The following is a 14,741-nucleotide window of genomic DNA, read 5'->3' as shown; positions in this document are numbered from 1 at the left end:
CATGTATAGTAGCACTATCTGGTAAGTGCCGCCCTTATGTCCTGTTTCCTTCGTATTATTTAGGACGATGAGAAATTTCTCCTCACGTAGACTTCCATATAGATGTTATGAAAATGGGAGTGATAGCCACAATCTTATCCTCCGATGTCTTCAGAATATTCAGATCGTGAACAGTCTAGACGGTTTCACGTTGCAACATAGGAGCCCGACATTGTCGTTTAAATTATTATTTCATTTTGGTCTACTTATAGCCGCTGTTGGGCCTTCCACATAAGTACTTTTATAACAGTCTGATTTTAGGGACATCTGGCGCTCTCCGAAAGTGAAATACCAGTGACAACTGCCTTTGTTAAGTTTGACTTTCGTCGGTGGTTTCGTCAGTAGCGCTCCTCATAGCACCTTGGAACACTCGTTAAGCCAGTTAGATAAACAGCAGACTTTGGAAGTAATTTTATGATAGTGGTTCATACCTTTTGTTATTAATTCCCATGCCATGAATTTAATTTTTGGTGTTAAGTATTTGAACTTAGTAAGTCAGTTGTATGGTTCTTATAAGTTATATATAAAAATATTTTTACCCAGACATAAACCTGTGTATGTACCTGCATGGTACTAAACTGGCTGTACCAATCTCTGAGCGACTACAATAAAAAAGTTTACGTGACAAATTGGACTATTTGTCTATTTTACCAGCGTTTAAGCATCCGAGTATATTTTAATCTGTTTCAGTGTTCCTATTAGTGTGTACAACAGTATCACTATTCCATGAAGTTTCGGGATTGAAGCCGGATGACGTCAACTTCTTACCACGATATTTCGATCGACCACCATTCAGCCATCGTGTAGTGAGTGTTTTGGACTAGAGGTTACTAGTTCACATCGCTAACTTTATGCCAAAATCTGGAGCTGAGACGCATGAACAAAGGCAGCCGCTACATGAGCGAACTCTGTCAAGTTTAGCACCTTCTTCGAATATCACTCCATCTACGGTGCGGAAGCACCTGCATACCTCTCGGAATGCAGGCTCACGGAGTTAAAATTCAGAAATTAAATTAACAGTTGTCACCAGCGATGAAATGTTTTCTATCCTTAGATATTCTCGTCGGGCCAAGATGTCCCTGGCAAATTAATCCATAGGATGCTCTGTGGAGATACAAAACTATGGCTCACTTACTGGGCTGCGAGAAGTAAGTGTGGCGATCATGTTCAACGCACCTTCCACGTACTGTGTATGTTGCCTGACCAATGTAGGCTTTGCACACTGGTTAAGTATTCTGCAGATTCCAGCCGACCGCATTCCCAGATCGTCCTTTACCGAACTGAGAAAAACACAAGTCTTATAAGGTCACCGGAAGATTATTGTGCTCTAGTGTTTCCCCAGAATTCTACCTATTTTCGAAGAATTATTCCGACATATAGGAGGAATGCCCTGGACTTGAACTGCTCCATCTTATCTTGCTGTTGTGGATGGTCACGTTCCAGTCGTGCTGATCTTACATAGAGAATATTCATTATCTTTGAAGAAGGACTGTAGTTGTCCCAACTCCTTTGCAAGGCTGTTTCTATCAGGCACAACAGACAGAAAATATTTTCTCACTAGCGACACTTGTGGCTACAAATATCTTAATAATGTTGCATCAGAATTTCAGCTGCACTAGCCCGCTATCCGTCAGAGGGCAGATACTGTATCAACAATATGCATGCTCGTGCGCACCACAGATGTAGCAGTATTCGAAGTGGGCGTGAAGCTCGACAGAGGTCGTGCATGTAACGGTATGAGTTTTGGTAGAACGTTTGCTAAGCGAACTAGCAGTCGACAGTGCAAAACTCACCAGAAGGCGCGGAATGATTGCCAGCCGAAATACCGTGGCAAGAAGTCGACGTCTAGCGGCTGCAATCCCGAAACCTCAGGAATATTCTTTACGTCGGGGAAAATTTATAGAATAATATCAGTTCAAGGAAGTCTTTAATTCTGTAGTCAGACAAACAGAACATTAAATTATTAGAGTACTTGCTGTTAAAGTGAAATTTGTAGTGGGAAATATCTCAGCTACTTAAATAAAAACATGCTTTACACAGGAGGTTGTAATCATACTCACTGTTAACCAAAAACTAGTGTCAGACAAGAGGAAGGGCTGCCACCTTCACTGCTTTACTGTTTTTCAACAAGAAAGATAAGGACATAGATTTTGAACCTAAAGCTCTCGAAACTGGAACCAATAGTTCAGGGAAGGAAATGAAATGGTGTTAAGACTAACTGCTTGGCATTTACAGATACTACAATAAATTCAGAAAATCGCATAGACTCGGGCGAAATAACCGTTCTCCGAATATCAGCTGAAAACAAAACAAAAACCATAACATATTTTTAAAAAGTGGTCCAAAATACATAGAAACACAATCAGGTAACATAGGAACTTAACTTTTTGTTCTGCCTTACCGCAGGTCTTGTCATGGGGAAAGCCTCGTCAGAAAGGTCCACCGCATGAGCGTCTAAGGAAGTGATTCCAGTGGTGGTTTCTTGTTGCCTTCCATTGATGATGATGAAATGATAGTAAGGACAACACAACACCCTGTCCCTGAGGGAAGAAAATCTCCGATCCAGCCGGGAATCGAGCCCGGGCCCCTTGGCGTGACAGACCACCGCGCTGACCACTAAGCTATCTGGGCGGACGGTAACAAAGGTGGTCGTAAATTTAAATATATTGGCGAAGTTGTAGACAGATTAGGACAGGAAAATTTGCTTGAGATATATGAGTTGATGAAATGGAAAGAGCGTGACTAAAAGTATCTACACCAAGAACTCTATACCACAATGGTAAGACAAGAAATGTCTATATGTATGTGAAAGCTCAAAGATGAATTAAAAGCTAGAGAGCATAACCTTGTTTGGAAAAATGATTGATGAAACATAAACTTCAGATTGGCAAATGCAAAGCAATGAAGATGTGTACAAATATTCAGAAAATATCAGAATTAAGTGAAGGTAAATCTTCCTTGGACACTACATCTGAACGAATGAGAATAGGTTAAGGAAACCAATATTCCTGTTTTACTGGAAAGTAAAAAATATCATGCATTATAGAAGATAGAAAAGAATCAGAATCAAGCAATGTCTAACACTCTGGAATAACAGAAAGAATAAAATACGTACGTACTTTCAGAGGCTTTACAGAAAAAGTAAGAAATCAGGAGGAACATGGGCAAAAGTAATGAAAAAACAACATGGGAAGAAGATCGTGAAATACTGAAAAAATGGTAGACAACAAAGAGAGGAGAGGACTTTTCTTTTTATTTGATCCTATTTGGTCCATACGAAGGTATAAAGGCAAATAATAATAATGGAAGCCTGAGAGGATTGGAAAGAGGAAAAGCAAGAAGAAAACAAGGAATTTAGAAAAATATGTGAAGGAGACAACAAGTATTATTACAGTTGTTGAATAACCTTAATCAATCTGAATGTTCACTGATTATGACACTCTACGTATAGTTTCCCTTTCGCAGTAGCTTTGGTAGACTCGTAGTTCCTAAAATAATTCGGAGGTGTGCGGGAGTATTGCTCGATTCGATACATCTCTAACAACTAAGTACGAGCTAAAGGATCCAGTCTCCCTTTCAGACTCGACCACAAATTAGAAAAAAACGGTTTCGAAAACGATGACAGGCTGAGGCCTTACTAGAGATATCGTCCATAATTCCTACACAGATATTGAGCAGTCCCCTTTCTTCATGGCACGTAACACCCTTCCGCCCAAGCCAAGCATTACTTGGCCCATATGAACTATTTTGGGTGTTTGTGAGGAGACTACCGGTAATTCACTTCAGAAGCCAGGTATTAGCGTATTACTTACTGCCTCGAAGACACGAATGCTCTGAACCTGCTGTGCCTTTTCTGTCATCGCGGACACACAAACAGAACGTTCCAGTTGGCCGTAGAGTGAGAGGAGGTCGGACTGAGCAGCAGCGAAATATGAGGTGGCAACTGCAGTATTAATTGCGCTCGCACAGGCAGCAAGCTAATTCTTTAGATCTAATTACTGAGACCTTCGCCAGAAATGTCGGCTGAGCGCTTCTCTGCCTCAGAGGACGACCATCTTACCGAGTTGGTATTCGAAGTGCATATTTTATGGAATATGGCCGACGCCTAGTGGAAAAATCTAATAAATAAAGAGTTAAACTGGGAAGAAATCAGAAGAAAAATGAATAAAACAAGTAGAAATGTATTTTACTATTTCCAATGTAATACATTTTCAAATATATTTGTGTTGATTCTTTAACGACAGTTACCAAGAGTGGAATATTATTGTTACTGTGGTAATCACAGTGATCTACTATTCCAATTCGACCCTTTGAAGTAATCTGTGGATCTGCTCCTCACACTGAATGCCACAGCTATGGCGTAACAGCCAACACCTATCACGGGTGTTATTTTATCCTTGGGCATTTCATTAATTTTTGATACGTCCGTGTTTTAAGGCAAGTGGGAACTGGCATTCCTCTGTTAGATGGTTGTGCAAGCAGCAGGAACTGAAATGATTTTGTCTAATGATTCAGTTATAACATTTATAGGCGTAAATAAATTGTGAATGTGAAACACATGATACTAAAACTTTTTCAGAAACTTTTCGTTCTCTCTTATCTGGTACCTGTATTTTACTTTACGTGCATCTTGCAGCTTTTGTTGTTTACGGTTAGATTTCATCACATGTTCGTCTAATCTGTGACCTCGTCAGAATGTATGACATGATGCAACAGTAGGCTCGATTGTGGCAATTGTTGTGACGGCGGGACAAGTGATAATTTTTTTTTTTACTCTTATTAAATATGCAGGCATCTCCCTCTATGCCATAAGAACCTCTGTCAACGACAAAAAAATGAATATACTTTCGGAATGGCAAAAATGAGACTGAGCACTGTGCTGCTTGTTTGGTCTTCGCTGTCCTCCTAGCGCAGCACCTAGAGAAATGTTCCTCGCAGCTATCTGGAACTAGTGTCGCACCAATGAACCACACAATACTGTTCTGCTTTAGGAGAAACCGTGGCTCCCACCGTCTACCAACAAACTGTCAAAACAAAGTGAAAGTGTTCAGAAACTTTTTTCTCGCTTTACCTCACCATTTAAAATGTAAAGGGATAAAATTTCTCGCTTACTACATTTCGGAAGTTGGTTTCGTTAATGTTCCGCGTCAGACGTGAGACTTTAATTTACTACTTCACTATTAAGGACTGTATTGGCCAGAAAGTCTTCAGACGTTATTAGCACATACCATTGAAGGTAACTAAGAAAAACTGAAGTTGTACAACACATAGTTTAGAAGATAAGACGCGATAAATATTGAGCACATCGAAAAATTAACTTTTCTTAGAAGCTTAAATATTTCTCTATTTCAACGCCACAGATCATTCAATGAATGACGGAAAAGGTGTCAGAAGGTAGATCGCGTATAAACCTATCATCTACACCTGCAAAATTATTAAAGACACCTCTTTAATTCAGGTTACCTTCCATTCAGAAGGCTGTTGCACTCAGCCACTGTGATATTGACTTGTAAATAGTAGATTTCAGCTATCAGCCGTCCTTTTTAACTTTTTTATTGGCAGATCTAGATTTCAGTTAGAAATTAGCCATTCTCAATGCACTATCATTTTTGATCAATGTATGTAATGCCTGGTGATCGGGCTTCATCCACTACTCAGTAGTATTCAATGAACTGTGGATGAAGCCGACCAAAAGGCATTACATGCATTGATGAAAAATTATAGTGCATTGAGAATGACTAGTTTGTAGCTGAAATCTAGATCTGCCGATAAAAATATTAAATAAGACTTCTAACAGCTGAAATCTATTATTTACAAACCACTTTTATTTTTTACGCGCAGAAGCGCTTTGTCCCGTCACGCAGCGTCCTGCGGCCTGCATCGGTCAGCCAAAGACGCAAGCAAATTGCCGCACCTCGGATACGTAGTTTTATGGAGGGAAGCCGTTGCGCCACCTGCCTGAATTGTGTAAACATTGATCTGTGTGTGGTCGAATTTTAGCTGTTAGTGTGTAGTATTTTCTGAGGCGAAAATCGGGGACCAGCACAGCCTTTGCCTTGACCAACTGGGGAAGCTGCCTACAAACGACACTCAGTCTGGCCGGAGAACCAGCCACGGACGTTAATCCGCTACGCGGATTCGATCCGCATATGGCTAACCTTCATGTCAAGCTAAGGAGCAGGACGTTACTCTGTAGGGCGAAGTAATAAATCTATGAGATAATATATTTTACATACCTTCATTTACTAATGTCTTAGGAGATAATATTATCCTCCAACTTATCACTTAGGAAAAATTTATTCTTGCACGAAGGAAAATAATTAAATCTATACAGTGTTAATCACCTAAAACTTGCACTGTAAATATTGCGGAAATGGAAAGTGCTATTAACGTGTGGTTTTCGCACAATGTATTGGTAATCAGAGGCTCCTTTAGTTAGCCGACTAACAGAGTGTAATAATACTTATAAAGTATATTGTTTGTGCAGAGACACATTATTTTTAATGGAAAGATGCCTATTGACATTAACAAACTAAAAGGTGGGTACATTAGAAAGCCAGTGTTGTTTGTTGCAGGAGTCTAGTGCGAGTCGCTTACAAGACATCGTACTGTGTAAAGTTTCCATACTGACCTTGTTTGTGCCATTGAGTCCACACAGTTACTGGGTACTATGTTGTTATATCTGATTACGGTGACCTTGTGTGTTCCATGAGTGCGTTGTGACAGTGCTGCCAGTATATTGTGAGTGGACGATGGGATTTATCAATGCAGAAAAAGCCGACATGCTCACGGTGTGTGGAGCGTGCAGGAAGAATGCAGTTCATTCTTGTAGGGTGTAAGTGGCATGATATCCCAACAGACGTCAATTATGTCGGCAATTATTTATCAGCGTCCTAACTAGTTACGTGAAAATGGTAGTTTAACATATAGACAAGGTAACAGAAGGTAACAAGTGAAGACAGAAGAGGTGGAAATTAATGATATTGCTGCTGTTGCAGTTGATCCACACGTTAGCTCATGCGCAACCTCACGAGGAAGAGACATGAGTCAGGCAATTCTCGTATGAATTGTCTATCGACGTAGGCTCCATCCCATAACATCTCTCTCCATCAAGAGATGCATCGAAATCATAATGCAAATCGTGTCGACTTCTGTACACAAGCATAAGGACTGGATACTTCAGGTCTATCATGTATCTTGTTTAGTGATGAAGCCATATTCATCAATTCCGAAACATGCATTATTGGTCAGTTATCAATCCCCGTTGGCTTCGTCAGGTGAAACTTTAGCGTCCATGGAGTGTAAACTTGTGGTGTGCGATAGTGAATCATTATCTCATAGGCCCGTTTTTCGTAGACGGAACACGAAACGCATACATCTATCCCAGCCTCCTAAGAGACCATCTTCCTCCGGTGCTAGAAAACGTCCCTCTGCAGACTAACCTGTGGTACCAACGTGATGCCTGTCCAGTCGGTAGTGCACGAAGTACCACAGCATATGTTCACGAACTGCTTCCAAATCGTTGTATCAGGTGCAGAAGACCTGTACCTTGGCCGTCCCGTTCCCCGTACTTGAAACCTGTACATTTTTTCTGCTGGGAAAGCTTCACATTTCCGCCGTATTGGCGGTTCAGGTTTGAAGTGATTTACCCTTTATGTTACTTTCATCTCGTAGGAGTCCGTTTAAACAAGTCTGAGTATTACCCATAGCCTTGCTATAGATGTATTCACTCATCAGATCTGTTGTAGACTGAGAATGATATAGATATTTCCTAATACAATATCATAACATAAAATGATCTCTACTTCTCTACTTGACACAGACAGGAATACTATACTAACCTATACAACTGTTAGATAATCTGTTCGTTGAAATTAAAATGTCTGATAAACAGTTGAAGTCCTTACAAATGTAGATTAAAAGTGTTTTTTCTTAACAGTTAAATTTATACCACATAATTCCTTGACAGATATTGTTAGTCAGTTACAAACATGTAAATGGCAATCCAGGGACAAGCATGTTGCCACATATGCTGTATATCATAGTATAATTGTCTCTGAAGTCTTTTTCCTACTGATACGTTTCACTTCATACCATTTACCGTGAATAGGAACTACGGTACAAGGGCATTACGTAAGTATCTCACTCTCTAACTCAGTAAATGGGGCGGTAGACATCTCAGCCAGTATCAGTCACGGAGGAATGACGTACATGATACAGCAAGAGCGCCGGTGTGCTGCGCATGACATCGCTGCACGCCAAATCACTTTCTAATAGTGTCTACCGTATATAGCGTTCCTGCATAGTAAATTCTTATTCAATCAACCCCTAGCCCTATTTCCAACGCGAATATGTACCTTATGTTACCATCTGCTTCTCATAAATTCATCCCATCCTTACATATTATAGACGCTCCGATTCTGACTACCAAGATCAGCATTTGCATAATAAATAACATCTGTAAAACATCATTTACTCGTTCACAATAGATGGACTTGTCGTATATATATTGATCTAACCGAGGTGTGTTTTATGAGCTCCGCGCCGAGTGGCTGCATAGTTAGAGGCGCCATGTCACGGATTGCGCGGTCCCTCCCGCTGGAGGTTCGAGTCCACCCTCGGACGTGGGTCTGTGCGTTGTTCTTAGCATAAGTTAGTTTAAGTAGTCCGTCAGTCTACGGACCCGTTGACCTCAGCAGTTTGGTCCGTTAGGAATTCACACACATTTTAACATATCTTTAGTTTCATCAGGGAGGTCACTTACTTGCGTATACTGTTGTATTTTTAAATTAGCACATTACTTCACAATTTAGCTAATTGCTATACCGTATTTCCTTGTGTTGTATGATGACACAGTGACAAAACTCGCATTTGGGGTCGAATTTATTCCATTCTACATATGGATTTCACACGTGAAATGAATGTCCACACAACGAATACGTGTGTGCGAAATCCTCATCAGCGACGCCATCACATATTGCTTCCTCCTCACGCAAACAGCGTGTCGCAAGACGAATATTCTATATTCAGGGATATGACAGGAAGGTTCATTTGAAGCACAAAACATCATATGAACATATCGCTATTCCGAATGGTTTCCTAAAGAGAACGCACTTAATGCACATTCGTTTTTAGGGCTGATGGTGTAGACATACGCGTCTTACCCACTGAATCTATTTCATGTCCTCTTCTAGTGTAACCTACTGTGTTGCCTCCGATCTCTTTACTCGGGATGTCTTTCTGCCATCAAACTAGCCCCTTGAATGCGCAGTTGTCCATCATATGTTGTGAGTGATGAAGTGCAAGGGGCTGTGAGTGTATCAGAGAGAAGCATCGGTTAACTTTTTTTTGTACATAAGCTTATTAAAATGACACACATCTACACTGTAACGAATCAAAAATTCTGGAGTACAACCAGACAAACTAAAGTTTATAGATGTGGAATGCAAGAGTATTCTCGGCTATGGAACGGTGATACTGGAGACGGCGGCTGTGGGCTTTAATGGCCAGCCGAGCGCACCGGCGAGGGAGCGGTCAGCGTCGGATAATAAGCGGGTTATTTCCCAGAAACAAGAGGCGGCCGGCCGGGAGCCGGCATGCTCTGCAGATGACCAGTAAAAGGGCGGCTTTTGCTCCTTGATGGAAGATGGCAATATGTAAAACTCATTTATCCTGTAATAATTCAGTGTTTTTCCTTGGCACAAATCCAATCATACTAGTGTACTCAGGGTACTGAAGTGTATATATTGAGGCAATAATATTATAAGTATAAGAGAAACTACAGAAGTCGTGTGATCACATTAAAAGTATATAATAATAATAATTACTGAACGCATCATGCTTAGGACTCTAGCTATCATTCTGGAAAGCTACACATTCTACATAATTTATTTCCTGACTTATTACATTTTTATAGCTTATATTATGTAAATTTGAGAAACCATCAGATTCTTCACAATTACACAGCAAATGAAAGCAGTATGACGATTCTCAGTCCTCGTCATACGTTAACATTTACATTTACCTGAACTATTTCTGATTTATGTCTTCAAAATTATGTTAGCCAAAATTAAAAATATTTGTAACTAGAAATCTATAAATTATCAGTCAATAGTCTGAACATGAAAAGACACAACAGTTGAGAAGGCTGAGTTTATATTTGCAGTATACTTTACCATTTAGTATTCATGATTTGTTATAAGGGCATATCCGCTAAACTCGCGTTTAATTACTTATTTCTAAATTTTGTATGTAGAATATTGTGTTTGGGTTCTGTAGAACTGGGAGAAATTTAGCTTTCATTCAAGTCATGTACGAAATTCATAAAATACTGCTGTGAAATTTGTGGCCCTTTTCGTATATTTTAAGTATATTGTGCGTTTATGGTAGGGGAATGAGAGGGGTAAGGGATCGAGGATTCTGAGTGGCTCTTAGGAGCAAGGAATGTTTCAAGAAGTTGAGGTGGGAGACATTTTGTGACGAGCCAGCAGAGGATTTGGAAGTCAAGCTTGGTGTAGGGCGGTTTCAGGTAACACATTGTTGACCTGATAGTAAGGTCAAGTAACGATTTCTGGTCGGCAGGTAGCCATGCAGATCCATTAATATTCGTTTGTATTTATAAAAAAAATCAGAGTCATATGGAACTTTGGTTCAGAGAACTGACTGGAACTTTAAAATTTTGTGAGAATTAGAGGAGGGTCAAGACTGAACATTAACTTGTTTGGGCTGCACTTCTCGAAATCATATAGCAAAATTGGAGAATCTAAGTGTGAATTCGCGTGTGTTAATTTGTTGATTTATATGAGTGGAGCGTATTTATAACTTTGCGAACAAGTTGTGTTTAGTTAGCCAAACTGAACTCCGTTTTGAACGTAACAGTGATGTTTAGATAGCATTTTGGGATCCTGCTATCATTCTAACTAAGCATATGCACAATCGTAACTGCATTTGACAATTACTGTTATTTTATTTCACGTTTTCATAATTTATTATAGGACAACCATTCTTAACAATTCCTTTGTTTGAGTGTGTGAATAAATGAGTTCATTAAATTTAAAGCTTCTGTTGGCGTCTACTTGAATTATATATTACATTAAAACAAAACACTTTATCAATTATTATTATTCAGTTTTATTGTAATTTGTTTTACTTAATCAAATTTCTGTGATTAGATGAGTGCAAACTCACAGGTGTAACTATTTTTGTAGCGAGTTTAGCTGCTGGTCATGAAAACAGGTAAGTCTAAAGTTTAAATAAGCCATACATAGCTCCAGTATTGCACATAAAGGGACGTCGGCAATTTTGGGTTGTGCCACAAGTTCGTAGCGATTTTCATAAGTTTAATAAGCACAACAGAAACAGATAAGAGACTTTAGTCATTAATAATATACTCTCCTCTATTATTCACAATACCTGACAACGTTGAATTTCCAGGACTGTAGAAATCACGATATCTTCAGATGACGAAGTTATCGAGCCATGTTCCGATCGCATTTTCATCCGCAAAGGAAGTTCCTTGAAGGGTGTTCGGTAGAAAAAGGTGAAAATCTGAGGGCGCAAGATCAGGTGAATAAGGTGGGTACGGAATGACTTCCCAACCCAACTCCTGTATAGTGTTTTTTGTCAGTCTAGCAGCATGTGGGTAGTTGTTATCGTGGATTATCATCACGTCATGCAGTTTTCCTGGTCATTGTTCTTGGATGGCGTCTGCAAGACGTCTCAGTTATTCACAATATATGTCAACAGTGATGGCTACGCAACGGGGAAGCAATTCATAGTACATCACGTTGTCGCTGTTCCATCAGATGAATAACACTATCTTTTGCTGATGCACGAGGGTCTTTGTACGGGGAATTGCTGTTTTGTTTGGGCTCAATCATTCCTCTCTTTTTCTTATGTCAGCATAAAAACAACATTTCTGGTCACCAATGACGACACAGGGTAGGAATGGCCGACGCTGTTCAAGAGCCAGTTGGTGACGAGCAAGCGGAGATGCACCCGCTGATTTCTACGATTTTGGATTAGAGCATGCGGTACCTATACACCCGAATTTTGAACCATTGTTACTGCACACAAATGTCGCACAGTGTTGGAATGAACACAGTACATCACATTTGCCAGCTCTCGAGTACACTGGCGTGGATCATTGTGGATTTATGCGTTAAAACGATTTTCATCAAATACAGAAGTTCTTCCTCAACGTAGACATTCACTGATGTCAAAACAATCCTTCTGAAAACGAGAAAATCTGTCGAATGACATTATTCCCATAGGAAGCGCAAATGTTTCTGGCTGACTCTGCTGCCGTCAGCCCTCTACTGAACTGACGTAAAGGAATATGTCGATTTTTCCGCTTGGCAGTCTATTTTCTAGCATCCACAGTTCCACTCACTATATCCAAATGACAAAATAACAATATGTTAACTTAAACGGCAAATGTGAACTACAAACAAAAAATTACAACCGAAGAATAAACCCATAGCACCAAGAATACCAACATGCAAAAAAAAAGAAAAAATACTATGAACTTACGCACAAACTTAGAAGTTTTCTTGTCCAGGAGTTGAATTAGAAAACAAACTCTTGGTTCGTCGCAGCACTAAAAAAGAATATGGAGATATGGCGTATGATTACGGCTTCAGGCACAGTAGTGCTCCTACTGCTGTGAAGAATACTGTCGGTGCTACTCGACACGTCATATGCCTGAGTGTTTTCAACAGTTTTCAGAACACTGCTTGAAACAGGTAGTTTTTATTTTTATTTTATTTTATTTTATTTTTATTTTATTTATTTTTATTTATTTATTTTATTTTTATTCTCAGCGTGTCGTTCAACAACCTGTGTAGCAACAGCAACATATTGTTCAAATAGTGCAACGTAATCCTACTACCATCATACCGCGACTTTCTGCACGTAACAGTGTGTCTCAAACTCATGTATGGGTACATTACTTCTGGAATAGTTTTACCCATTTCACATACAGCGTGTCCACTATTTTAATATTGGCAAAAATGACACACGTCTTGAATTTTGTCAATGGCTAAATGACATTCCTAATTAGCTTTAATGAGTACTGTTCGCGGATGAAACCGCGTTCAAACGGAATGAAATAACAAACGCACTTAATAATCATCAATGGTCACAGAAAAATACACACCCTATGGTGCAAACTAATTTCCAAGTTCTTTTCTCGATCAACGTTTTGTGCGGTATGATGGCTTACATGTTGATTGGTCCAGTCATTTTATAAGCGCGAATCGCGGCACACAGCTACTTCCGTTTTTTGCGTAATTCTTTCTTTGAATACCTTGACGATGTTTATTCGTCCACTGGTGCTGTGATATATTATGACGGAATCTCTCCACATTTTACCAGACGTGTGAGGGAACATTTTAGCAGCACTTATCCTAATCACTGGATAGGCTACCAAGCTCGTCAGACCTTAAAGTATTAGATTTTTTGTTGTGCGGTTGTACAAGGACTCAGGTCTACAAAGGAAAGGTGAATACTCGAGATGAACTGCTTGGTCACATCATGGACGCGCTGTCCTCTTTAGAGAACGTACAGTGACACTCAGGCAAGGAACGTAACACGTTCTTCCAAGAGTGCACGGATGAAATGAAGTTGAGGGTGGGATATTTGAATGTTTATTGTGAATCGTACAATTTTCATGTGACGTGTGCGACAATTCTTAGACAAATATCAGTTAAAAAATACGTATTTTTCCATTGATACTTTGTGAAACATAGGTTGTAATGTTTACTAACTGATGCACGTTTCTACATGTGTAAACCCAACAAAGTACAGAGTAATACAGACGATATATAACAACGTACATTAAATATGTCTTGTCTCCAAAACAATTCGGAATAGAGCATATGTCCACATCAAGTTTTTAATTCATGTGATCCTTCCTGTAACGTTCCTGAATACTGACTATTCCTCCTGGGACACCTTGTGCAAGGTATCTGTTGAATCTGCCATCCCTCACTTAGATTGAAAATTTCTAAATATCTGTTACGGGAGAGTGGTACATTTTTCGACTGCTCGCTGGTAGATATCGATAACCCCCTGCTTGGGGGTATATAGATTTCACGGGCTATGTTTGAAGTGAATATCTCAGCCGATGAACGGCTAGCGCGTGGTCGTGCTATGTGTGTACGTTGAATTTGAATGACGGTAAAAGAGGCAGTTGTAAGGACTCAGTTGTACGGAAGCAGTTGTACTGAGGCAGTCAGACTGCTGTCAGATTTGCACAGTCCTAGGTGGGCTTTGTAAGTAGGGCAGTGCATGTTGTTATGAGTTAATCGGTACTGAGCGGTTTTGCACTTGAACTACACTACTGGAAATTGAAATAAGAACACCGTGAATTCATTGTCCCAGGAAGGGAAAACTTTATTAACACATTCCTGGGGTCAGATACATCACATGATCACACTGACAGAACCACAGGCACATACAGGCAACAGAGCATGCACAATGTCGGCACTAGTACAGTGTATATCCACCTTTCGCAGCAATTCAGGCTGCTATTCGACCATGGAGACGATCGTAGAGATGCTGGATGTAGTCCTGTGGAACGGCTTGCCATGCCATTTCCACCTGGCGCCTCAGTTGGACCAGCGTTCGTGCTGGACGTGCAGACCGCGTGAGACGACGCTTCATCCAGTCCCAAACATTCTCAATGGCGGACAGATCCGGAG

This window comes from Schistocerca gregaria, chromosome X (genome assembly GCF_023897955.1).
Source record: "Schistocerca gregaria isolate iqSchGreg1 chromosome X, iqSchGreg1.2, whole genome shotgun sequence".
Taxonomy (NCBI): domain Eukaryota; kingdom Metazoa; phylum Arthropoda; class Insecta; order Orthoptera; family Acrididae; genus Schistocerca; species Schistocerca gregaria.
This window is presented reverse-complemented; position numbering follows the sequence as displayed.